General features: G+C 39.0%; 2 pseudogenes; both read right to left on the bottom strand.

Annotated features, from left to right (window-relative positions):
• Nucleotides 1-1,181: 1,181 nt before the first annotated feature.
• LOC143690580 (TIP41-like protein pseudogene) lies at nt 1,182-15,097 on the bottom strand (annotated as a pseudogene).
• LOC143690579 (DNA-binding protein SATB1 pseudogene) lies at nt 14,745-24,730 on the bottom strand (annotated as a pseudogene).
• Nucleotides 24,731-26,190: the final 1,460 nt, after the last annotated feature.

Here is a 26,190-nt window from a genome sequence, read left to right as displayed (position 1 = left end):
GAAAGGCAGAAAAGGATATAAAATATTTAAAGGGTCTTCATCAAAATAGCCAAGTGGATTTTAAATTTAGTTTTTATACTTTTTATATTATCTGGATCCTATGCTAGTTAATTACATTTTATTGGGTCCTTGTAATTTTAGAAAGATGAATATAAAAAAAGAACAACTGGCTTTTATATTTTAAAATAAGCCTCTCCTCCACAACTGCTTCCCAGGTATTTTAAAGCAAAAAAATCAATCTGGTTGTTTTAGGTGGGATGTAATACTTCCTAAAAAACAATTCTTATAAGCCCTTCAAACCTTTTAGGACCAGTGCCAAATTCAAAGGATTTATTCACTCAGGTTTCATGGAAAGTGGGAAAACAGAAATGTCAGTACAAGAGGAACCAAATATAAGAAAAAGCACCAAGGAAGGAACTCCCACAGGAACAGAGGCTGAAAGCAATGGAGCCCAGGAGCTAGGGACCAGCAGATGCCAGACATGATTACCCAGCTGACAGAGGTGTTCCTGACCCACTGACCTTTCTTGAATTAGGGTATCTCTCCCTGGATGCCTTAGTTTGGACAATTTTAGAGACTTAAAACTATAAGCTTGTAACTTATTAAATTATCCTTTTTAAAAGCCAAAAAAGAAAAAGCACCTAAAGATGGAGAAAGATAGCTCTGCAGGTCTGACATCTTACCTGTCAGTGGTAAGTCATGTTCATGTATTTCCACGGACAAAAAAGCTTAAGTTCTCGAAAAGAACTAATTATTTTTGGTTCTATATCTAGCACTTTCTTTAGTCTTCAAAAGCCAATTAAATTTAAATTGGTAGGGATGGGGAACATTACAAAAATTGTGGGTGATAATCATTAAAGCATAAGATCAACTTCCTAGGTGGCAAGTCTCAACTCTCCAGAAGTACAAAAAAAACCACCAGAAAGTGTACAGCCAGTACCTCACTCAACATGCACAACCAGGAAATCCTATGAAGTCAAGTCAGGGATTTAAATTAACTTCCTTGTAGCAGAAGATAGTGTTTCATGATGGAAGCAGAATATGCCCACTGCTCATTGAGACAGACATACACCACTACTGCTGAGGTACTACTTTGTGACAATTTAGAAATCCAAACTTAACTTCAGAAAATATAAATCTGGGATATGAATTTGAAGACAGACAGTACAAATAGCAATTAGTTAAGTGGTACCTGCCTGCAACAATTTTTTATTATTTTTCCTTTAAGGCTACAGAAAATCTGTCCATAAACAAGGCAATTAATTCTCAGAATAAAAATACCCCACTACTAACAGCCAAGGTCTCCAGTCAGATTCCATGGTGAGATACGATGTATCACATTCTATTCCACAAGTGTACTTTCTTGTGAGTCTGCAGAGTTAGGATCGATTCTTTCTGGAAATATCAGCTTCTCACAAACAGCCTCCTTTATTGGTAAATACTGGGATATTTCATTAGGTTCCGTGAAGAGGGAAGATGAAACATGCATTAAATTAGCAATTTTGCTCTCCTGTGATGTATATTCTCGTAACATATAAGTCTTGCCAGCCTCATGGTAAAGTCTTGTGTCATTCATCCTGATACGCACCCCATCAATTCTCAAGAAAAACCGTTAATAACAGGAAAAAGCTAGAAGGCATTACTCTAATTTTCACACTCAGGCTGGAAACTCCATGATCATGAAGTTCATCCTCAAACAGGAGAACTTCTTCAAAAAACTTAATCTGTTCTCTGGCTTTCAGTTTCTCTGTATCTATATGATCTGTTGTAGGTACAACCTTTAACTTAAGTGATTCTCCAAGTAATGTTCCTTTATAATCTGTTGTATAGGTCCAATCGTATGGTTTAATAACATCTTTGGAGTGTTCACCTTCCGTCCTGCTTTCCTGCCACTCTTCAGCACAAGCTACTTTGAGCATTCCTTGGTAGTTATTTACACATCTTAAGGCATCTGTAGCATTGAACTCAATCCCAAAGCCAGAGCTATGCTGGATTCTTAAAACATTGTTTCCAAACATCATTTCAGGAAGAGATGGCATATGCAATTCATCAGCTAACTTCTCCACATCCGCTGACTTCATGATGTGGGTCTTGGCCGCTGTTCAGCTTCCAGGGCCCGAAGCAGAAGTCCTGGTGGCTGCTCTGGAAGCCTCAGGGACCACGAGGAACAGGCTGGAAAAGAAGCGGCGGCGGCGGCGACAGCAAGCACCGGTTCCTCAGCTTTCCTCCGGCCCAGCCCCCTCTTCCGAGCGGTTACCATGCCCGGCCCCGCCTCCCCCGCCCCCAAGCGCAATGATATTTCTTTTAGTCTTCAATATCTTAGAGCAGCTAGAAGTAAACACCAAAAATTATGAAATTGTAAACCATACCAAACTCTGAAATCTGTTCTACAACAATTGTGCTGTGCTTTGAAATTTGTTTCTTTTTTGTATGTGTTATTTTTCACAAAAAAGAAAAAAAATCTGATCTTCAGGCTCAGTAGAAAGAATTCTAAACCAAGCCCATAACTCTCCAATCTTTCTGCGCCCAACACTTCCCCAATAGCTGCATTAGCTGATTCATTCGCATTCAACCCAGGCTTAAGACGTCCCAAGGGCATGGATAGGTGGGATAGAAAAAATAAGGCCCGGTCTGTTGAACTTGGATTTCAAAGTTTTAAATGAGGGTGGTGGGGTTAAAGACCCCCATGGTGGCATTAGTGTTGATGAGAGTTCTTATGCCTTTCTTTTAATTTTTTGTCAATTATTATATCTATTTTGCTTAAAGCTGTGACATGGACAACTGGAAAAGTCTTTGTTCTTTCCTGAAGAAGCCCTCTGCTGCCTTCGGGAAATTCCAGGCAATAGTTTCTTTCCAGTGTCCAGACTTGTTTATAGTAATTACATATATGAATGCCTTGAACCTTGAACCCTGGTGCCTAAAGAGTTTTTGCCTTTTTCTCAGGAACTTCACGAGTCCCAGGAGACTATACACACACACAAACACACACACACACACACACATACATATATAGTCTTTATCTTTAAATAATTTGAATATTGCTCTTCAAGAATTTTTTTTTGTTAATTTGCTATTATTGTACAGAGGTATGAAAATATACATTGAACCAAGCTGACAGAGACAAACAGAAAATTAGCCACAAACAAAAAAACACAGAAATATGCTTTTGAGAGGGACAAATAAAGGATTGAATATGCATTATCTCATCCCATTTCTGCTCTCTTTTGCAGAACAGCTCTAACTGTAATACCATTTTCAGGCCATTTCCTAATTCTAAAATATATTGAGGCCAGACTGTTACAGAAATAAACTATTTTTTTCTTTTTTTCATATGTTCATAACTAAAATCTTTCCAATTTTTCAAAATAAAGTAAAATATTCAGGAAAACTATTAGAATTAGAATTTCCCATTTTAAAGAATTTCCACAATCAATGACCAGTTAGGAACATTTGAATAATACAAATGCAGTAACACACCGACCAACAAGTTTAAGTGGATACTTAACACTTACTATATATTTAAGTAACATGCTGATTTACAGTTAAACAGACACCATATACTAATTTAATTTCATTAAATACCAATTAATTTTTGTATTATTTTCTAGGAATGTACTCAACAGATAAACTCAAGTCTGGGCCTGGAACACTGTACAGAATGATACTCAAAAAATAGATTAGTAGATATCAGAGAAAAGGGGGGTCATTTCAGAAATGGGACACAGCCTCAGTTCCAGGTCCGGGAGACTCGAACCTCCAAACTGACTTCCTGACCCACTTTTATCTTGATGACCCTCATCCAGTCTGATGTCTGGAGTTGGAACTGGAAATATTTCTCTCTCTGAAGCTTTTTAAGGCACTGAGGGTCTGGAGAGCTGGCAGAAAAGAGAAAAATCTGGTTGCCCAGCCTTTATACTAAGAGTCTAACAATCACATAAGGCTCAATTACCATGTTTACTTGTCCTTTCAGGGCTCCAGAACTTCAGACAGTTGGTCTCCTTCCTTCTTAAGAATCTTTGTTCCATCGGGATCAAAAGTGGTGGGTTCTCCTCCTGATGTGCTCAAAGGACCAATTCCTGAGATACCAGGGTTTTGAAGAGAGAATGAGTCTTGCTAGATGTGAAACAGGAGATCAGACAGCCTATTGGCCTAAAAATTTGTCTCCCCAAACTGCAGTTACTCTGATAGTTTTATAGTAGCAAAAGATGGGTAGATTTTAGGATAATGAGCACAGTAGCTTAAGATGACAAGGTTAGAGGTGATCTAATTATTGAGCATGCGCAGATTGATTACATATTTAACGTATGTAAGAAAATAGTCTTAACATGATGGTGGACATGATTTTTAGTATTATAATGAGGTATCGGTCACCTTTAGGTTAAAGATTTACCTGTTGTTCATATCCAGCTGGCCATTTTTGGTTAGATCCAGCTCTATTAAGGTAACTTTGTAATTGGGGTGAGATAGTTCTGGGCTGACTCAAGTCCCTTCATTAATAAACATTAAAGCATCTTATTTTTTTTATTGTGAAATATAACAGTATACAAAAAAGCAATAAATGTCGAAGTACATTGTAACAAGTAATTATAGAACAGATTTCAGAGTTTGGTATGGGTTACAGTTCCACAATTTTAGGTTTTTCCTTTCAGCTGTTCTAAGATACTGAAGACTAAAAGAAATATTGATATAAAGATTCAGCAGTAATACTCAATAGTTAAATCCTATCTTCTCTGTCATAACTCCTCCTTCTCCTTTGATCTTTCTCCCAATTTTTTTTTTTTTTTTTTAGGAATAAAGAAACGGGTTTATTTCAACATTGCCACCCCCTGACCACCTCCATTTTCCACACCAACTGGCCTCAGGAGGCACTGGGGCTGGAGCCAGCGTCCCCTGGGCCTCTTCCCCAAGCAGAGCTTGGATTTGTCTAAGACAGCCAGGGGTGGCTGCAGATACCACAGCTCAAAGTAGCTTGAGTTAAAGCTGCTGCCAATATCACAAGGTCCCCCACATACACACGTACACACACATGGGGCCTTGAATAGAGGGCCGGCTTCTGCCAAGGGCCCACAGCAGGTAGGTGCAGGACTCAGGGAGATTTAGACAGACCCAGGCTCAGCAGGGTTGTCTGCTCAACAGGGCAAATCCCAGGGAATTGGGGGCCCTCTTCCACCACCCCACTAGCTTTTCAAACAAAGGCCTGGAAAGCAGTGTCTCCCAATTTTTAAAAGGAGTATTTGAGCAATGCCCATTCTAACTTTTTCATGTTGGAAAGGGCTGTCAATAATATGGGATAGGAGAATGGAACTAGTTGATGTTCAAGAGAGGCTGGCCTTTCTGGGTTTCAGGACTTGTCTGGCCTAAGAGCCCATCTGGAGGTTGTAGGTTTCTGGAACGTAATCATAGTGCATGGAACTTTTGTAGAATCTCAGATAGAGCCCTAGGTGTTCTTTAGGGTTGGAATGGTTTTGGTTGGAGTTTGACAAACCATGGTAAATAGCAATATCTATCTGAAACTTGCAAGAGAGTAGCCTCCAGAATAGCCTTTCGACTCTACTTGAACTCTCTCAGCCATTGATACCTTATTTTGTTACAGTTCTTTCCCCCCCCCGTTTGGTCAGGCAAGCATTGTCAGTCCCACGGTGCCAGGGCCAGGCTCATCCCTGGGATTCATATTCCACCTTGTAAAGGCTATCTTTTGTGATTATAAGAATCTAAAGTTGAAACCAGGAAAGGGGGTATAAGTGAGGGTCAGTCACAAGGTTTTTACAGTCACCAGGTAAAGGCCATATAGTTAAACAATCATTATCAGAGATCATGGTAGCTGGATTACAGTTCAGTAATTTCATGTATTTCCCTCTGGCTATTGTAATATACTAGAAATGAAGAGAAATAAGTATATAATGATTCAGTAATCATAATTGTTTGTTAAATCCTAACTTCTCAGTTACATGAATATTTAACCAAAGTGGAGAAAGAGCATTCCATCTGGAACCAGATCTAAGTTCAAATCTTAGCACTGCCATTTCTTTCAGTGTGTGTAACTTTAGATGTGTCCCTTTAGTTCTGAGTTTATTTCCTCTGTAATAGTACCGCTTTTACAAGAGTTCTGTGAGGATCCGAGAAAGAAATGGTTGTAAAAGCTCCCACACCTGTATAATGCTTTATGGGTCACAGAGCTTTATATTATCATGGCTGTTTTTTATGATTGTAACAGTCATGTAGTCACTTAGAAGAAAAGTTCTATTACTGTGCGCCATGTTTTAGTTTGCAAGCTGCTGGAATGCGATATATCAGAAACAGAATGGCTTTTTAAAAGGAGAATTTATTAAATTGCAATCTTACAGTTCTAAGGCTATGAAAATGTCCAAATTAAGTCACCAACAAGAGGTTACTTTCACTCAAGAAAGGTGTATGAAGTTCAGGGTTTCTCTCTCAGCTGGTAGGGCATATGGTGATGTCTGCTAGCTTTCTCTCCCGGCTTCTTGTTTCCTGAAGCTCCCTGGGGGCGTTTTCCTTCTTCATCTCCAAAGAACTCTGGCTGCGTGGGCTCTAAAGCTTTTTCCAAAATGGTTCCGTCTTAAAGTGCTCCAGTAAGCAACCCCACTTTGAATGGGTGGAGACACACCTCCATGGAAACCATCTAATCAAAAATTACCACCTACAATTCGGTGGGTCACAATTCCATGGAAACAATAAAAAAGCTCCCACCTAGCGGTATTGAATGGGTATTAAAGGACATGGATTTTCTAGGGTACACAATACATTCAAACTGCAGAGACCTGGAATGGTGCTTGAGTAATGGTCTCTTGTCTTCAGGTAGTTTCCAAGTCCACTAAACTATGCATCCCTTAAGAATGTTCAGCTCTAAAATTCTAGAACACATCTGGAAAGAAGAGGACAAGATCAATCAAGGGATAGTTTTATGGAGGAAATAGGAAGGAACTGTGCATGGAATGATGGATTAGAGGGAAGGCATTCCATACAGTAAAAGAATATCATAGGAACACAAGAATTCATTTATTCCTTTCTCAAATATTTGTTTTATGCCTCCCTCTCCCTGCCACTTACCCCCAACACACACGCAAAACATTGTTGGGTATCCCCCTAACTATTTCTTCAATCAGCCAGTTTCTTTCCATCTTTTCTGCCACTAGTCTAGTACAAACTCAAGCTTCTGGCCTAGATGACAGTGATAGCCTCCTTCCTAGTTTCTCTGCCATCCATTTTTGCCTTTCTCCATCCATTTTATGCTGCAGCCAAAGAGAGCTTTCAAAATTGCAAGTCTAAGCTTGTCACTTTATAAAACTTTTCATGTTTTCTCTGTCGCTTAGAATAAAGTTCAGACACAATAACACAAGGCCTTGCATTATTTTTTAAATTTATTTTTAAAATTTTTTATTAATTAGAAAAAAAATTACAAGAAAGAAACACAAACACTCCCAACACATACACTCAGCAATTCACAATATCATCACATAGTTACATATTCATCATCATGATACTTTCTTGGAACATTTGTATCAATTCAGAAAAAGAAATAAAAAGACAACAGAAAAATAAAACAAAAGCAGAAAAAAATTTTTTTACAATACCATACCCCTTACCCATCCTTTTCATTGATTACTAGCATTTCAAACTAAATTTATTTTAACATTTGTTCTCCCATTATTTATTTTTATTCCATATGTTCTACTCATCTGTTGACAAGGTAGATAAAAGGAGCATCAGACACAAAGTTTTCACAATCACACAGTCACGTTGTGAAAGCTATATCATTATACAATCATCATTAAGAAACATGGCTACTGGAACACAGCGCTACATTTACAGGATAACCTCTCCACTCTGTTTGGAATCTGTCAGCCATTGACACTTTGTCTCACTTCACTCTTCCCCCTTTTGGTCGAGGTTTTCTCAATCCCTTGATGCTGGGTCTCAGCTCATTCTAGAGTTTTTCTCAATCCCTTGATGATGAATCTCAGCTCATTCTGGGATTTCTGTCCCACATTGCCAGGAAGGTCCACACCCCTGGGAGTCATGTCCCATGTAGACAGGGGGAGGGTGATGAGATTGCTTGCTGTGTTGGCTGGAGAGGGAGGACACATCTGAGCAACAAAAGAGGTTCCTTTGGGGGTGACTCTTAGGCCTAATTTTAAATGGGCTTGACCTATCCCCTGTGGGGTTAAGTTTCTTATGAACAAACCCCAAGACTGGGGGCTCAGCCTATAGCTTTGGTTGCCCACACTGCTTGTGAGAATATCAAGAATTCAACTTGAGGAAGTTGAGTTTTCCCCCGTTCTCACTATTCCCCAAAGGGGACTTTGCAAATACTTTTCCACTCACTAGTCAAATCACTCTGGGATTCATCAGGGCATCACCTGAACAAACCAATAAACTTTCATGTCCTATACAAAGTTCCATGTACTTAAGGTGTTCAACCTACTATCTACATAAGTTATATTAGGAGATGCACTAGTCAAAGTATAGATTTGTACCAAATAAACATTTTTTGCTTTAGTCTCACACATAAGTTGAAATTTTAAAATATTAATTACCATCTATTTTCAGCACACTGCAGTAATGACATTCTTTTATTCTTCCTCATGCAAAAACATTTAAAAAATTTGTACATTTAGTCACTATCATTAAACACTCTAGGCATTCCTAGATTATACTATCTCAATCTTTATTGTCTATCTTTCTTTGTGATTTCACTTATGACCCATCCCTCCTCCCTCTATCATTCTCATATGCAGTTTCATTCAATGTTTTAACATAACTGTATTACAGTTAGGTAATATTATGCTGTCCATTTCTGAGTTTTTATATTCAGTCCTGTTGCACAATCTGTATCCCTTCAGCTCCAATTACCCAATATCTTACCCTATTTCTATCTCCTGATGGTCTCTGTTACCAATGAGATATTCCAAGTTTATTCACTAATGTCAGTTCATATCAGTGAGACCATACAGTATTTGTCCTCTTGTTTCTGGCTAATCACACTCAGCATAATATCCTTAAGGTCCATTCATGTTGTTACATACTTCATAACTTTATTCTGTCTTACAGCTGCATAATATTACATCCTATGTAAATGCCACAGTTTGTTTAGGCAACCGTCTGTTGATGGGCATTTTGGCCGCTTCTATCTCTTGGTAATTGTAAATAATGCTGCTATAAACATTGGTGTGTAAATGTCCATTTGTGTCCTTGCCCTCATGTCCTTTGAGTAGAGACAGCATATAGATGGGTCCTGTTTTTTAATCCATTCTGCCAGACTATGCCTTTTGATTGGAGAGTTTAATCCCTTAACATGCAGTGTTATTACTGCATGGGTAGTACTTTCTTCTACTATTTTGCCTTCTGGATTTTATATGTCATCTAATTTTCCTTCTTTTTACCTTTACTCACAATCTTACTTTCTACACTCTTCTCCACACCTCTCTCTTCTGTCTTCGTATCTGTCTCTAGTGCTCCCTTTAGTATTTCTTGCAGAGCTTGTCTCTTGGTCACAAATTCTCTCAGTGACTTTTTGTCTGAAAATGTTTTAATTTCTCCCTCATTTTTGAAGGACAATTTTGCTGGATATAGAATTCTTGGTTGGCAGTTTTTCTCTTTTAGTAATTTAAATATATCATCTCACTGTCTTCTTGCCTCCATGGTTTCTGCTGAGAGATCTGTGCATAATCTTATTGGGCTTCCCTTGTATGTGATGGATTGCTTTTCTCTTGCTGCTTTCAAGATTCTCTCTTTCTCTTTGACCTCTGACATTCTGATTATTAAACGTCTTGGAGTACGTCTATTTGGATCTATTCTCTTTGGGGTATGCTACACTTCTTGGATCTGTAATTTTAAGTCTTTCATAAGAGTTGGGAAATTTTCAGTGATAATTTCTTCCATTAGTTTTTCTCCTCCTTTTCCCTTCTTTTCTCCTTCTGGGAGACCCACAACACGTATATTCGTGTGCTTCATATTGTCTTTCAATTCCCTGAGTCCCTGCTCATATTTTTCCATTTTTTCCCTATATTTTCTTTTTCTTGCCAGATTTCAGATGTTCCGTCCTCCAATTCACTAATCCTATGTTCTGTCTCTTGAAATCTACCATTGTAGGTTTCCATTGTTTTTTTCATCTCTTCTACCTTGCCTTTCATTCCCGTAAGTTCTGTGATTTGTTTTTTCAGACTTTCAGTTTCTTCTTTTTGTTCATTCCTTGCCTTCTTTATATCCTCCCTCAATTCATTGATTTCGTTTTTGATGAGGTTTTCTGTGTCTGTTTGTATATTCTGAATTAATTGCTTCAGCTCCTGTATGTCATTTGAATTGTTGGTTTGTTCCTTTGACTGGGCCATATCTTCAATTTTCCTGGTGTGATTTGTTATTTTTTTGCTGGCATCTAGGCATTTAATTACTTTGATTAGTTTATTCTGGAGATTGCTTTCACTTCTTTTACCTAGGGTTTTCTTGCTGGATGAATTTGTTGTCTATCTGTTCTTTGCATTCAGTTCAGCTTTATCTGGACCTCTAGCTTAAGTTTTGTTTAACAGAGGAGAATTTTTCCGTTCTTGTTTTCTTGTTTCTTGCCCTGCTTGTATGGTGCCTTCCCCTGCCACCACCCTAAGGAGGGTCTACTTAGATATTGTAGACCCCAGCCAGATTTTCCCAGACCAAAATGGCCTCCTATCAGGAGGAAAGATTCACCAGCATCGGTTTTCCCTGAGGGTGAGACCCAACAGGTTGAAAGACTTTCTTGTGAAGTCTCTGGACTCTGTTTTTCTTGTCCTGCCAAGTATATGGCACTTGTCTGCCTGCAGGTCCCACCAGCATAAGATGATGCGGTACCTTTAACTCTGGCGGACTCTCCCTGCTGGGGGCGTGGTGGAGACAGAGGAGAGGTTGTAGGCTGGTTTTAATGGCTTCAAATTACCAAGCCCTGGTGTCTGAATTCCTTGAGGGAGGGATTCCACCTGAGTTGGGCTTCACCCCTCCCCTGGGGTAGGCAAAGGCTCCAGACAAGCCCCCAAAAGAGCTCACTTCTGCCTGTGCCTGAGGCAGTTGCAGCCTGAGAAGTCCTGCCATTATATCCAAAGGCAGTCAAGTCTTTGTAGATAAACAGCCACAAAAACCTCTGTTTCCTTCTTTTTCCCCCCCCCCCCTTTTTCTGTCAGCCCTGCCCCCTTGGCTCTGGGGCAAAAAATGAGCGACCTTTGCTTTGACCAGGTTCACTTGAGCTGGGGGCCTATTTTTAGGGTCAGTATTTGTTAATTAATTCCACAATTGGCGTTTGATCATGCTCAGTCCTTGCTTCTGGTAAAGTCCCTTTCCTTTCCCCTCTGGGAAGAAGCCTGTGGGGGTGGAGCGCCAGCCGCTGCAGCTTTGGGAACTCACAGTTCTGGAGGGGCTCGCAGCTGGTCCAGCTGGTCCAGACTGGGGTATGCTGTGTGTCTGGTTGCTGATGTGGCCCCAGGAGCTGTTCTGTACTGTTTCTGGTTATTTAATCGTTGTTCTGGAGGACAAACTAAAATGCGCACATTGTTAAGTCGCCATCTTGACCCGGATGCTCAAGGCCTTGCATTATTGACCTCAGCTAAACTTTATAGCATCATCTCATGGTATCATTTCCCCTTTAGCTTTCTAGGCTAAAAAACATAGGCCTTTCAATTCAACTGAGGTTCAACCAACTTTCTGCCTCTGGGTTTTTGCTTATGTTGCTCTCTCTGCTTAAAGTTTCTTTCCTCCATCATCTTACTTGCCTTTCAAAGTCCAACTGAAGTGATAATGATAGCTAACATTTATTGAACACATTCTATGTATCATCATTGTTTTTAGTGCTTTACCTGTATTAACTCATTTAATCTTCACCATAACTTCATGAGGTAGATACTATTGTTTTCTCCACTTTTAAATATTTAAGGAGAATGAAGTTACAGTAACCTGCTCAAGATTTGAGCCAGTATTTGAACTCAGGCAGACTGGATTTAGGACATTGAATTACTGCGGCACTATATATAAACAGAACAGGTACAGGAGACTCTTAACCTCACAAACTTATGAATCTTGTAGAGAGCTATACTTATCTTTCATAGTAGCTAATATGATCATAATTAATTTGCTGTGTCATTATACATTTAATTGCTCTCTTTTCCACTGTGTTCTATCTAAAGTAGCTCTCACCAAAGAATATATATTGTGTTTCCAGTTGCCAGCACAGAGCCTGGCACGTACAGGTACTTCTAAAAATTTGTCAAATGAATAAATACTGTAATACATGATAAGGTAATATTTTTCCTTTCAAAATAATACCTCAGAAAAGAAATTGCCTTATATTTTGGCATTCTTTCATTTTACTCCACGTCTGATTTTTTTTTTTTTATATGATACTTTGTTTTGAATCAAAGTGCTGTTTGGGAAAGCTACAGCCTGAAATAACCTGAACCCTCAAATAGTCAGCCCCAACTGATGCTAGTTTTGGAGCTTTGGGGGTCACTTGATAGAATGAGTTAAAAACAAAAGGAGGCAAAACAATTTAACAAAGATTTAATGATTTATTCTGAAGTTAGAACCTTGCAGCTTCAAGGTTAGATGTTGTTGCAAAAAACCTTTTAAAAAGCATCAGGAAAAGTGGGTGCAGAGTTTCTGTTTGGGGCAATGTAAAGGTGTTAGTAATAGATTGTGGTGATGGTATCACAACATTGTGAATATAATTAATACCTCTGAATTGTACACTAAAAAATAGTTAAGATTGGAACCTTTGTGTTATATATATGTTATAAATTTTGAGTGAAAAGCATTTTCTCTAAGTTAATATTTTAAATATATCTTGCTAAGTAATATTAAGTAAATATATTAAATAATTTTTTACTAAATTAATAGATAGTCGGGTATTTATGTGACACCTGAGACTTAGAGTTAGAATTCTGAAGCTATGAAAGTCAGCACTACCCCGTACAGGAAATGTTTAAAAAGCTGAAAAAGTGATCAGACTTTGACTCCAGAAATGAATGAAGCTTATCTGGATAGGACTGGGGTAGATCAGAATACAGGATAAAGGATGATAACATCCATATTTTAAAACTTCAATTTCTGTGTGAGACCAAAGGGTGAGATGTTTATTTGGTGCAGAATTTATATTTTGGGTAACACATTACCTAATTTAACTTGTATGGTCAGTTTAGTTGAACACCATAAACACATGGAATCTTACATAGGGCATGAGAGCTTGTTGGTTTGTCCAGGTTAGTGTGATGCCCCGATACATCCCAGAGTAATTTGGGCAGTGAATAAAGAAATATTTGCAAAAATCCCTTGGGGGACTGGGGAGAAAGGAGAAAATATTAAACTTCCCCATTTGGAGAATTCCTGATTTTCTCACAACCAGTTTGTTTTCTCACAACCAAATTAATAGGCTGAACCCTTGATCTTGGGTTTGCCCCTATGAAACTTATTCCTGCAAAGGATAGGCTAAGCCTATTTATAGTTATGTGTAAGAGTCACCGCCAGAGAACCTCTTTTGTTGCACAGATATGGCCTCTCTCTCTAAGTCAACTTGGCAGGTGAACTCACTGCCCTCTCCCCAACATGGGACATGACTTCCAGGAGTATAAATCTCCCTGGCAGTGTGGGACAGAACTCCTATAATTCACCAGGATGTGGCAGCATGGGATTGAATAAGCCCTCTTGACCAAAAAGGGGAAGAGAGAAATGAGACAAAATAAAGTATCAGTGGCTGAGAGATTTCAAACAGAGTCGAGAGGTTATCCTGGAGGTTATTCTTATACATTATATAGATACCCCTTTTTAGTTATGGTGTATTGGAGTGGCTGGAGAGAAGCACCTGAAACTGTTTAGTTGTATTCCAGTAGCCTTGATTCTTGAAGATGATTGTGTAACATTATAGCTTTTACAATATGACTATGTGATTGTGATAACCTTGTGTCTGATGTTCCTTTAATCCAGGGTATGGACAGAATAGTAAAAAAATATGGATTAAAAAATAAAAAAAAGTAATAGGGGTGGATAAAGGGTAAAATAAATTGAGTAGATTGAAATACCAGTGGTCAAATGAGAGGGAGAGGTAAGAGGTATGGGATATATGAGTTTTTTCTTTTTTCTTTCATACCATACAAACTATTTTAATTGTGTAGTTACAATCAATAACCACTCCTAATCAGAACATTTCTGCATAAAGAAAATTGTGATATACTTATAAAAACAGCCAGCTGTAACAAAATAGCTGCTGTTTTCATAGCCATAAACTCATAAAAAAGAAATACACCTTTATACAGAAATTTTATACAGATGTAGCTTTAAAATTGATTGTAAACCAAAGGAAGACACATTGCAAACATCAATTATTTTCACATTAATTGCATAATTTTCTAAGGTGATCTATTAGTTTTATTTACCTAAGCTTATTTGCATGATAGTAAAAATTGCATACAACAATAAGAGTGAAGCTTATATTATGAATTGCTTGGATAATATAGAGCACTTTTTATAGGCAACTGTGTAAAGCACATTTTCTCTATTTAAAACTTTCAAGACACTTTGTTTTACTGCCCGTCAAAATGCATTTATAAATAGAAAAGAATCAGTATGGTAACGAGAGAAGCAATATTACATTTAACGGAAACTTCCAAAAAATTAATTACAACGTGATGCTGCAGGATCTACAAATAAATAATGAGGACTAAATTGTGTTTCACATTTTCTTTTCATTTTTTTAAAAAATCATGTAACAATGAGAATGAGGGGGAAAAAAAACTATGGTGAACTTTTATTTCCAAAATAAAAACAAATTTGAATTACGGCAGTGCCATATAATACAAGGCATTTGTTGGCATATGTCATCTTTAAACTGCATTCCACAGTCTATAGTTCTTTTGTAACATACAACAGAGTAACAAACTCTTTTTTTTTCCTTTTTTTAAAAATACGGGGCAAGTTTCCAAATATCAGTGTGGAGTGTTACAGAAATAATTAAAGGAAAGGAAATAATAATCACAGAAGTTATAATGCTTGTTTGAATGCTCCAGAATCAAAAAAAAAGAAAAAAAAAGTTCACTGGTATCATGCTTACAGGGTACACGCCTCGGTGCATCCCCTGAACATAAATCTTAATACCAAACAATCCTCGATGCTTCACCTGGGGCTGCCCAGCAGTTTGTAAAACAGAGTAAAACATTTAGTGCAGTCAGCATTATCCTTCCCCAACTTTCCTGTTTGTGCAAGTTTCTGAAGTTTCATTGGCCAAACAATGAACAACAAAGACTTTCTGAGAGAATACAAGGTGGACTTTTCATTTTGTTAGTAGATACCAGTGGCACTGTTGAATGAAAATAATACTTTTATCTCAGTCTTTCAGGTCAGCATTCATGTCTGTGTTTCCTTCCACTGATAGCTCTTCTTCTAGTTTCACTGAAAAAAGGGTGTTAGCATTCTTATCTTGGGCGCTGTCTTCCAAATCCTTCAGCAGCTCCTCTTCTTTATATTCTGCAACATCCACCTCGAGGCCTGAGTGGTCCTTCAGCTTCCCGTGGTGCTTGAGGTGATACCTCTGGTTCTGAAAGAACTTGATGATGGTGTACTTGGGTAGGTCAAGCTGGGCAGACAGAGTCTGGATGGCCTCTTCATCCGGATACAGGCCAACGTCTTGAATGAAACTCTGGAGGATTCCCAGGGCTTCCACTGAAATTTTTGTTCGTGGCCGTGTCTTCTGCCGGTTCTCCTCCTCGGACTCGGCGGGCGAGGCCACGGTGGGCTGCCGGGGTGGGAGCGGGGGGCCAGCCGGCTGTTGGGGCTGGGGCTGCGGAGCGGGGGGCGGTGCCTGCTGCTGCTGTTGCTGCTGCATCTGGTCTGCTGGAACATGGACGATGTGGGGTGGCCTGTCGCCGTGGTGATGCACCGCGTTGCTCTCCTGCTCATAAATGGCATTGCGTTCCAGCTGAGGAAGGCTGAGGAACCTTCGGATCATGGAGAGGTTCTCCCACAGGGTCCTGTTTTCGGGAGAAGGGTCTTCCTTCCAGCGTAACAGTTCACATAACCATCCCTGGCTTTTGGTTGCTGCAACCTTTGCAAACAATGCTTGGGACACTTTAGCACGCTTCATTTCCTGCTGAATCTCATCATAAATGGAAGCATTAATGTTCATTGTATTGTTCTCTGGTTTCCCATTCCTCTCAGTGGCAATAGTAGCTGTTTTCACCTGTGGAGGGCGGCTGGGGGGTGTGCTTATCAGTGGGGCAGGACCCATAGCTGAGGCAGCATTCAAGCTCCTTTCCCTTTCATCCTGGTAAATTCGGTCTCTTTCAGCTTCTGGTAATTGTAAGAAGTTCTGCATAGCCCGTAGGTTCACCAGCAAAGACTGGGATGCAGTCTTGGGGTCCTCCTCCTTTGGGAGGATTTCTGAAAGCAAGCCCTGAGTTCTGTTAAAAGCCACACGTGCAAATACTGCCTGGGAGATTCCTGCTCGTTTCAGTTCATCACGTACCCACTATCTTTTTTCTTTTTATTTATTTTTCTGGAGTGATGCAAATATTCTAAAAATGATCATAGTGATGAATATACAACTAACTAATTATATTGTGAGCCGTTGAATGTACACCATGTATGGACTGTGTGTGTGTGATTAATAAATTTTTTTTTTAAAGCTCAGAGGTATAGTAGAGAAGGTTGACATTAGAAAATAATTGTGTTATATTGTGATAAATGCTTTAGAAATGTTCCAAGTACAGAGAGAGTTAAAAGAGGGAGTAATAAATTGATCAATACTGGAAGTGAGGGGAGGCATCTAGGTGGAGAGAAGTCATATTTGAACTAGATCTTGGAGGATATATTGGAGATTGCTGGGCAGACAAGTACTGGGGAAAAGGGCTTTCTAAGAAGAGGGAACAGTATGTGCAGAGATAAGGAAGAATGAAATTTCAGGGACCCCCCCCCCCTTTTTTTTTCCTAGCAGAGATAATAACCACAGTGATTTATCATCTTTAGATATTAATTCATTGAGTTTAACAGGCTTGTTTTGGGCCTGTACATACATACATAGGATGTATGTCCCCTAGAAAAGCCATGTTTTAATCTAAATCTCATTTCATAAAGGCAGAATAATCCCTATTCAATACTGTATGTTTGAAACTGCAATCAGATCATCTCCCTGGAAATGTGATTTGATCAAGAGTGGTTGTTAAAACTGGATTAGGTGACATGTCTCTATCCATCTGGGTGGGTGTTGATAAGTTTCTGGAGTCCTATAAAAGTGGAAACATTTTGGGAAATGAGAGAGATTCAGAGAGAGCAGAGCAGAACGACATAGACACGAGAAGCAGAGTCCACCAGCCAGCGACCTTTGGAGATGAATAATGAGAATGTCTTCCAGGGAGCTTCATGAAACAGAAAGTCAGGAGAAGAAGCTAGCAGATGACACCGTGTTCACCATGTGCCCTTCCAGATGAGAGAGGAACCCTGACTATGTTCATCATGTGCCTTTCCAGATGAGAGAGAAACTGACTGTGTTCACCATGTGCCTTCTCACTTGAGAGAGAAACCCTGAACTTCATCGGCTTTCTTGAACCTACTTGAACCAAGATATCTTTCTTTGGATGCCTTAGATTGGACATTTCTTTAGACTTATTTTAATTGGGACATTTTCTCAGCCTTAGAACTGTAATCTAGCAACTTATTAAGTTCCCCCTTTAAAAGCCATTTTGTTTCTGGTATATTGCATTCCGGCAGCTAGCAAACTAGAACAGATTTTGGTACCGGAGAGTGGAGTGCTGCTCCTGCAGTTTGCGGATACCAAACATGTTGGAACAGCTTATTAAATGGATAAGGGGGAGAATCTGGAGGAGTTGTGAGAAGCTTGATAGAGAAGGCCTAGAATGCTCTGAAGAGACTGTTGGTAGAAATGTGAACTGTAAAGACACTTCTGATAAAGCCTTAAACAGAAATAAGGCATGTGTTATTATAGACTGGAAGGAAGACAAGCCTTGTTTTAAAATGGCAGATAATCTGGCAAAATTGACTAGTGGCTTTGGCTGGAAGGCAGATTTTAAAAGCCATGAACTTGGATATTTAGCAGAAGACATCTCCAAATTAAATGTGGAAAGTGCAGCCTGGTTTCTCACAGCTTATAGTGAAATGCAACTGGAAAGAGATAAGCTGAAAACTGAACTCTTCTTGGGTACGAAGAAACCAGAAATTGAAGTTCTGGAAAATTCTGGGCCTTCAGGAAGGTAGACCCCAGAATACAGTGCCCCAGATGAGGTCTTGGCCAAATGTGAAACCAGTCAGCCATTTCAGAGAAAGCCAGGATTGGACATGGAGTTTTCCAGGAAGGATTTGTGGAAACTCCTTATGTCTGATGCGCATGATCCTACGAGAGTGCTACTGCATAGAAAGCCTACGAGAGTGCTTTGGGACCTGTATAAACAGAGCCGCTGCCAGTCTAGAATGGGGAGTTCAGAGAAGGGACACATTGGAGGAAAAATAACTTCAGAGGCAAAACCATGGAGGCTGAGGCCTGAAGTCAAGAAGCTTCAGGCCAGGAGAACAGACCCACCCAAGCCCATGGAGAGGGTGAGTTTGCCCCAAAGGCAGAGGATGGGCCTTCCACCTCATTGCAGTGGAAGAGTCATGCCACCTCAGGCCTTGGAGAGGGTGAAGCACATTCCTTGGGGTTTGGGGAGAGCCTGGCTGCCACCACATGGAAGGGTTGAGTGTGTGCCCCGGAGATGGCAAAGAGTCTGGGTGCGGCCCCAATGCTTGGAGAGGGTGGAGCCGAGAAAAATGTGGTCTCTCCAACATCCTCCAAGGTTGCATTCAGAGATAGGCAGGCCTCTGTGTAGGTCCTTGGAAAGGGTGGGACTGCCACTTTCAGAAATCCTGAAACGAAATGATTCTCAGACTTTGAAATCTGATGGACTTTGCCCTGCGGGTTTTCAAAAGTGCTTGGGTCCTGTGACCCCTGTGTTCCTTCCACCCTATGGAAATGGGTATATGTATCCCATGACTGTTCCTCCTTTGTATGTTGGCAGCAAATAACTTGTTATGAGTTTTCAGGGTCCAGAGCAAACGGAGAAAATTTTACCTTAGGACTGTCTATGCCTTTAACTAACTTTGATGAGACTTTGTACTGATTTTAATCTTGTATTAATCTTGTATTTGAAATGTTACTGGAATGGTTTAAGGTTCTCTGATATTGTTATGGAATGAGGGTATTTTGTATATGGGGAAAACATGTCTTTTTTAGGGTCCAGAGGGTGGAATGTGCTGGTTTGGAAGGATGTATGTTTTAAAAATTCACGTAATTTGTTTTCATGAGTCATTTACTTTTCTGCATTTTGTTTTGTTTTCCTCAAAATTATGTTTTAAAAAATTCATCCTTGGGTGGGCCGCGGTGGCTCAGCGGGCAAAGTGCTTGCCTGCTATGCCGGAGGACCTCGGTTCGATTCCCGGCCCCAGCCCATGTAACAAAAACGGAGAAACAGAATACAATAAAACAAGAAAATGTTTAAAAGATGTTTCCCTTTCTTCCTTCCTTCCTTCCTTCTATCCTTCCTTCCTTCTCTCTGTCTTTCCTTTAAAAAAAAAAAAAAAAAAAAAAAAAAAAAAAATTCATCCATACACACTAAGGTGATTAGTTTTAACTAGTATGTGTTCCATCATATGACTACACCCCAATTTGCTTATCCATTTGTAATTTTAACACTTTCATTGTTTTCAATGTTTCATTACTGCAAGCACTATATTGCCGAGAACATCTTTAAACATGTCTCCGTGTTCTTACAGAGTTTTTTTATAGCAGTGTTTTCAGAGTTTGTTTTTTAATCACAACTCACAATAAGAAATACTTCTTATCAGGACCCAGTTAATATATTAAATAAAAGTTTAACCAAAAAATACCCTTTCTATGTGTCCTCTATTTCCTGTTCTGTTGCATTCTACTCCATTTTATTTTTGTAAAATGCTGGACATGACCCACGAAATTGATTTTTGTGACTCACTAATGGATTGAAAAATACTTCTCTAAAGCATATATCTGGAAGTAGATTTCCTGTGCCAAGTAATAGATGTATTTTCAACTTGCGTAGATATTATCAGGTTGCTCTCCAAAGCGGTTCTGTCAGTTTTACAGAATATGAAAATTCTAGCTTTTCCACATCCTTGCCAACACCTATATGGTCATATTTTAAAATTATTTATAATAAAATGGATTGAAATGAATCTCAGTCGGATTAATATGCATTTTTTTCTGATTAGTAGAGATGAAACAGATTTTTATATATATTATTGGTCATTTCGACTTCATCTATGAATTGTCTAGTCATACCTTTTGCCCATTTTTCTATTGGGTAGTGTTCTAATTTGCTAATTGCCGGAATGCAATATACCAGGAACAGAATGGCTTTTTAAAAGGGGAATTTAATGAGTTGCTAGTTTACACTTCTAAGCCCGAGACAATGTCCCAAATTAAAGCAGGTCTATAGAAATGTCCAATCAAAGGTATCCAGAGAAAGATACCTCGGCTCAAGAAAGCCGATGAAATTCAAGATTTCTCTGTTAAGTAAGAAGGCACATGGCGAACATAGTCAGGGTTTCTGTCTCAGCTGAAAGGGCACATTGCGAACACGGTGTCATCTGCTAGCTTTCTGTCCTAGCTTCTGGTTTCATGAAGGTCCCCGGGAGGCGTATTCCTTCATCTCCAAAGATTGCTGGCTTGTGGACTCTAGTTCGTTGTGCTATAGTAATCTCTGCTCTCTCCGAATCTCCTTCATTTTCCAAAATGTTTCCACTTTTATAGGACTCCAGAAATTTACCAAGACCCACCCAAATGGGTGGAGACTGTCATCACCTAATCCAGTTTAACAACCACTCTTGATTAAATCACATCTCCAGGGAGAGGATTTGATTACAGTTTCAAATATACAGTATTGAATAGGGATTATTCTACCTTTATGAAATGGGATTTTGATTAAAACATGGCTTTTCTAGGGTACATACATCCTTTCAAACCACCACAGGTAGTTTGTCTTTTTATTTATTCTTAATTATTGATTCATAGGACTACAAATACCAGATACCAATCTTTTCCTGATATACATGTTGTGGGTACTTCTCTCCATCTGTAATTTGTATTATAACCTTGTTTAAGATGTCTTTTGTTATGTAGGGTTTTTAAAATTTGCTATTGTCAGTTTATTAAAGATATCCTTTAGAGTTTTTTCAAAATTTGATAAAATTTATTCTTAGATCATAAAGGATTCTATATTTTCTTTGGACAATTTTCAAGTTGTGTTATTGTTGTTGTTTTTACAACTCTGGGTCTTTAATTCACCTAGAATTTATTTTTGTCCCTTCCCTTTTCATCATCTGAAATTGCTGGGGCTCACTATGTGATTCTTCACCATTTGTCTCACTCTGGGTATTATCTGTGGTGCTCTATGCATCCTTACCTCCTTCCTGAGAATCTTTCTCTTGGAAAGAAGAGGATGGGAACACAAATGATGGATCAATCTTAGAGGAGATGCTCTCTGAAGACCTGTAATGAATTAAGTATAAGGATGAAGTAAAAGTGAGTCTTCCAGGAGGACTCTTTACAAAAGATAGTACCTAAGGGTGGTTCTTCATACTTCACAATAGTAACCTGAGTATCTGGGAAGAGAAGTTATGTTTGTGGGGAGAAAAAGATTGTCTCCCTCAGAGGCTGGCCATGAGAGGTAGGAGATAATATACTTCTGACCAGAAGTCCTACTTTTAAACTCTACTATGTCTACGTTTTTCATTTGACTTCAATCTCCCTATTCCTGTGGCCTCTTTCTGTCTTTCAATAGGAGTTTGTGAAACTAAGGCACGGAGTCGCAAAGAAGTTGGTGAATCTAAGATTAGTACCCAGTTCTCCTGACCATCAAACTGTCAGGCAAATACAGCTGAAAATAACTTCTGAGAGAAAAATTGAAAGAGAGGAGGTTAACATCTCCAGAGGAGCAGTTCTCCAAAATTAAAAAAATAGCCTTTAATTCCTAGTGTAATCTTTGCAGTCATAATCATCGTAAAAAAGCTTTCATCACATGTCTGCTTACAAAGGGCAATTAAGATAAAGACACTCAACTAAATTTAGAATTTATTGTTTAAGAACATGCTCTACGAATTTACAATCTAAGAAAATTAATATAAAAGGTAATCAAGGACAATAAAAACAGTAGACCAGTCTCAAACTACTGTAGAGAGTAAGAATTGACATCAAACAAATCAGAAGCCAATGCAATTAAAGGATAAGGGCGTTACTAGGTAAAGGGAAGTGCCTAGTGGTAATTTGCTACAGGAGTTCCAAGTTCAGGAAAACCTTCACCTAATCAATTAGAGAGGGTGGGTTACTTGCCTTCTGCCTTCTCCTGTCCCCTTCACCCTCTACACTCATGCTCCACCCCATTTTCCCCGCTCCCAGACAGCATAACCTTTGTTAAGGCTTGAGATCAGAGGAATTTTTACTTTGTGTTAGTCCTTGGCTCTGAATAAGGGGACCTTTACCCAGCATCAGTAGGAACCACCCTCAGGAGCCACTTTGTGCTGCCTGACACGTCCACAGCAATTAGAGCAAAAGGACAGAGTTAAGGAAACTCCTGGAGGGAAATTCTCCTCCCCCAGCTCTGGCAGGGTCACTCCTGACTTCTACCATCTGTATAGATTTTCACTGTGGTGCAAGGCCCATTGTTCTACTAGCACCATTTACTCCCTGGGTTCAGTTCCTATAGGAGAAAGGAAGGCTGTGCTTCAAGGTACTCTCAGTTTATACACATTTGCATGCTCATCAATATTCATAAATATCTTACCTAGCTGAATCAATATTAAAAAGACCACAAAGACTTTTAAGTTTAATATCACTGTTAAAAAAATTGTTTTAATGTAGAAAACTTTAACATGTTCACATACATATGAAAAAATATGTTAATGAGTATATATGTATTACTCTATGGGGAAAGTTATTGTCCCTGTCTGAGTCTTTGTATTTGCTGTTCCCTTTGCCATGATTTCTTTCCCCAGATAGATATTCACATGATTTGCTCTCTCGCTTCAGTAAGATTTATGCTTCAAAGCTAGTGAGGGCTTCTCTATCAATCCTTCCGAGATAGTCCTTATCCCCCATCTGTGGCTCTTGCTACTCTTTACTTATCCTTTAATAGAATTTATCACTCCCAGCCATATGTTTATTGACTTGTTTATTATTTGTCTCCCCCCAAAAATGTAAATTCCCTAAGGGTAGGGACTTTGTATGTCTTGATCATTAATATATCCCAGTACCTAGAAAAGTGCCAGGTACATAGTAGTACTTCGGTAAATACTGTATTTGTTAAATGAATGAAATGAGATGAAAAACAAAACAAAACAACACAAAACAGTGTGTGCCATTACTCTAAAGTTGCATGATGAAATTAAGCAGAAATGAAGATGAATAATGTCCTTGCCTTCAAGAACTAAATTCATCCTATTCAGTTTTACATACATAATCATTCTGAATATCTGGCACACACACACTCGCACACACACACACACACACACACACACACATTTTTGGTCCAGGTGTCTCACCTCCTACATATTTTGAAAAACTGCTCCTCTGGAAATGCTAACCACCTTCTGGGTTCAGCATGTCTCCCAGGCACCCTGGTTACTGTTTTCAGTTTGGGGCATGGCTCATGACCCAAGCCAGGCTATTAGAGCCCTCCCTGTGACTTGGTGGAACTATAGAAAGAGAGTTACTCTCCACCAGCTGTGTGTGAGGATCACATCAGCCTAGAGAAGCTGGAAGCCAACATTCCACCATTCGGGAAGAACCTACCTGAGAATGAAACCATCACTGAGACTGAAGCAGAGTCAAAGAGTAAGAGAAGACAGGAGGAAAGAGATAGATGGACCATGATTTGATATTATTGAGTTCCCAGATCCAGCCCTGCCCAAAGCTAGCTGTGTCATTGTATGTGAGTGATTCAGTTCCTTTTGAGCATGACCAGTTTGAACTGGATTACCATTACTGCCAGCAACAACAAAAAAACCTAATGCACAATTAGCTGTATAATTTGTATTATATTAATTCTCACTTGTTATTAACATATGCTGTTTTTTACCTAGAACTTATGACAATTTTTATAGTTTATAAAATATTACATATATACCTTACTTTAACTCAGTTATGTGAGGCATGATGTATATTATTCTTTTAGTTGATTGTTCTGAGGCTCAGAGAAACCAAGCAGTTTATGCAACATCACACAGCTAACAAATGGTAGACTGAGAAACTATAATGTATGTCTTCTGGCTCTAAACCAAAGCAGCTCCACAGCTCCTTTATTAAGTATTGATATGGTTTTCTCATTAATTATTTTCTCTTTACTAGAAAAGATGCTCACTTAAATACAGGCACTTGAGTCTCTCTTTTAGGTCCTAGGGTTCCTGTAATGAGTGGAACTCAAAGTAGGGGGTTGGCTCTTGCTGATTGTAAGATTAAAGAATTTGCTATATTTGCTTTCTCTTGTCAAACAATTTATAATCTACTGACTGAAATAATGCATATGTATTAAAGTGGTGTTTTTCTATCTTTTTTGATGGAGACTCATGGTAAGAAATATATTTTATCTGGTATACACAGGCACACACACATGCAAATGCATATATTTCTAAAACAATTCCACAAAACAATACCTACCTTACTACTCATGACATTCTCTGAATAGTAAGTCATTTTCTATTCTTTTTTAAAAATTATGGTTGCAAACTACTAAATTGATTTGATGATCCAATAATGGTCCAAGACCCAGATTGAAAAACACTGTTATAGGTCACATATATGAAAAGACAAATACAGCTAAATTTCAGTATCACAAATGATTACTGAGTGCTAATGATGTGCTAAATACATTGCTAGGTGTAGTGGATTATATAAAAATAATATATAGCTATCTTTATGAAACTCACAATCTAGTGGGAGAAATTAGAGAATAAAACTGTTTATTTAAAGAAAAATATAACAAAACAGCATAAAGATTCAACAGCAGAAGTGATCATCTCGTATGAGAATCAGAAAGGGCTTCGAGGAGGAGGTGTTATTTGAGGTAGATCTTGAAAAATGGACAGGATTTCAATACTAGCGATGTGGTTAGAGGTAACAGCAAGAACCAAGGCTCAGAATCAGGAAAGGCCAGATTGTGTTCAGAAAACAGGGAGTATGAAACCCAATGGAAATGAAGAGTTTATGTGGGGGAGAGGTGGAGGTGAGGTGGAAAGTAGGCTTGAACTGTGACATAGGGAACCGTGAAGGACAGATGAAAAGTGTTCTGTATTTAAATGTGATAATGTGTGTAAAACACCCTCCTCAGTGGCATAAAGTAGGTACTCAAAGTGAGCTTCCTTCCCCTTTTTCTCTTTTTCTCTATGGACAATGAGGAGCCACTGAAAGTTTCTGAGTGGGTAAGGGAAATGATGAGGTTGATCAGGGGGATGTTGCAGTTGTTGAGATAAGAGGGTAGAGGTCTAATCAGGAAGGTGGCAGTGGAGATAAAAAGAAAGGAACAACTGACTTTGTGTAGGTAGACTCTCTAGTAGTTGGCATTATTTGATGTGAGGGAGAACCAGAAGTCCATGGTCACCTCTTGGTTTGATGTCCCAGAAGAAGAAACATGGGTAAGTGGAAAGAAGAAGCTAGTTTGAGTAGAGAGGAGGATATTTTGGTATATACCAGTGTTGATATTCCAGCTGGACATAAAGGGAGGAAGCCCAGCAGACAATTGTAGCTCAACGAGAAAGGCTGCAGAGAGTGCCATTCAGGTATCATTGTCACAAAGGTGAAATGATACTGTAAGAGTGAAGGAAGGCTGCAGCCTCAGAGTCCTCTCTGAGTACACAACTATAAGCAAGACCAAATTCCAGCCCTCAGAGAGGCATGCAGACAAACAACAAAAGCAACTCAGTGAGGCAGTGGGAAGGGAAAGAGTACAGTACAGTGGGTTATAGGACTACATAGAAGGCATACCTTACTCAGTCTTTGGGGTTAAGAAAGGCTGCCCGGAAAAAGGAATATCTAAGGTGAGACCTCAGTGATGGGTAGGAATTAGCCAGTAGAAGGATGGAAGAGTAAGAATGTTCCAGCATAGGCACAGTATGTGAAAAGACAAGAGACCAAGAAAAAGTGTGGTGCTTTCGGAT

Source organism: Tamandua tetradactyla, chromosome 7 (genome assembly GCF_023851605.1).
Source record: "Tamandua tetradactyla isolate mTamTet1 chromosome 7, mTamTet1.pri, whole genome shotgun sequence".
Lineage (NCBI taxonomy): Eukaryota > Metazoa > Chordata > Mammalia > Pilosa > Myrmecophagidae > Tamandua > Tamandua tetradactyla.
Note: the sequence above shows the minus strand (reverse complement) of the source record. Positions and strands in the feature narration are given on the sequence as shown.